Genomic DNA, 2,044 nt, shown 5'->3' with positions numbered 1-2,044 from the left:
ACCCACCATCACCTTCACCCCCCCTTTCTTGCGGTTTCATCCATTGTGTTTGGATTCATGAACATGATAGCACGTTCTTCAACATTCTTTGCATCATGAATCCTCTCCTCAAGTGCAAGCCTATGCTCCCCCCGCCTTCAACTTTCTCTCTTTGGCCTCCAACTTAGCCTTCCATTTATTATCCCCCAACACCTTGAGCTCATTCCACCTATCCATCTTCTCTTCTTTGCGTTCGGCCGCCAACACATTCTTGGTCTCAATCATTGCCACAAGTTCTTCTTTGTAAGTGCCACCAAATGCATTTCTCTTCTTTCTTTATTTTGCAATCTTGTTTCCTTCTATTGTTGGCGTCTTCATCAACTTCATCGTTCTCCTCAACGGATATGCTCAACCTTGATCTCTTTGGAGTGATCTCCACGATTCTTTGGATCCACTTCTCATTCTTGGATAGCTCTTTGTAGCAATGATGCAGCATGAAGGGTTTGTGGCCGAACTTGGTGTTTCGATGCTTGAATAGTTCTTGGGTGTAGGGGCCATACTCTGCCACTTGCACACCGCTCGGTGGTGCATGATTCAACTGGTTGATGCAACCGGACCATCTGTTGCAATGGTCATGGATGGTGCTCCAATGATGTCCAAGAGAACTTTGCGTACGGCTTGATCGCACGTCCATAGAGTTGTTGCAATGGTCGGTAATTCTCTCCCAAAACATAGTCTTGGTTTGATCCATTCCAATCATTGCATCCATGGAGATCGCGCAACAAGCATCACAAAGAGCAATATCCTCCTTTTGGTTGTTGTTTTGGGTGCGACACCATGCACCTTCGTGCTTAATTCTGTCACCTCCACAACCTTCTCTTCCCCGGTCACCTCTTACTCCATGTCTTGGGCCGCCTCGGAATGATCCCAAAAAGAGTTGTACTTGAGCTCATCAAGTCCAACGGCGGCCGAGGACTCCAAAGATGCGAGGAACTAGGCCGTGTTCATCTCCGCACTACGACAACAAAGGAGACAACATCACCATCGGTCACCAACAATCGCTATCGGTTACCAACAAGACGCACGATTTTCTTTTACCTTATTGGCATTTCATCGAGCACTTGGCAGCTGTGATGCTTGTTGCCGGTTGTGGCTGCCGCCCGCGCCGGAGCAGTAGCCGTAGGGGTCGCCGTGGTAGCTGCACGAGGCGCCGACCTAGTACGAGGCGCTGTTGTGGCCTTCTTCATCCTCTTCTTCACAGCCGCCTCGGCGAGTGCCGCCGCCGCCGCCGTCTGTTTTCGAGCTCGTTTGGCCCCGACGGGAGGGCGGCGCGCCGTTGTCGGAGAAGCAGTGGCCCGCCCGGAGGCCATTGGAGCGTTCTAAGGAGGAGCTTGAACCCAGTGGGTTTTTTCCATCCCCAAACTCATCTTCGGCGTGGGCGGCGGTGCATGGGTGATTCTGGCGGCGAAAAGACAGTGCCGGTGGCCGGCCGGGTGAGGGAAGGGTCTGGCTTATCCATTTCGGCCGGCGGGACGGTCATCGGTGGCGGTGACAGGGCGTGGCGTGTTGGGTTTCGTAGTAATTTCAAAAAAATTCCTACGCACACGCAAGATCATGTGATGCATAGCAACGAGAGGGGAGAGTGTTGTCTACGTACCCACGCAGACCGACTGCGGAAGCGTTGACGCAACGTAGAGGAAGTAGTCGTATGTCTTCACGATCCAACCGATCAAGCACCGAAACTACGACACCTCCGAGTTCGAGCACACGTTCAGCTCGATGACGATCCCCGGACTCCGATCCAGCAAAGTGTCGGGGAAGAGTTCCGTCAGCACGACGGCGTGGTGACGATCTTGATGTACCATAACAGCAGGGCTTCGCCTAAACTCCGCTACAGTGTTATCGAGGACTATGGTGGCTGGGGGCACCGCACACGGCTAAGGAATAGATCACGTGGATCAACTTGTGTGTTCTAGGGTGCCTCTGCCTCAGTATATAAAGGACTAGAGGGGGGAGGCTGGCCGGCCAAGGTGTGGCGCGCCAGGAGAGTCCTACTCCCTCTGGG

The sequence above is a fragment of the Triticum dicoccoides genome, chromosome 1A, assembly GCF_002162155.2.
Source record: "Triticum dicoccoides isolate Atlit2015 ecotype Zavitan chromosome 1A, WEW_v2.0, whole genome shotgun sequence".
Lineage (NCBI taxonomy): Eukaryota > Viridiplantae > Streptophyta > Magnoliopsida > Poales > Poaceae > Triticum > Triticum dicoccoides.
The sequence above is the reverse complement of the archived record's forward strand: the minus strand, read 5'-3'. Positions refer to the sequence as shown.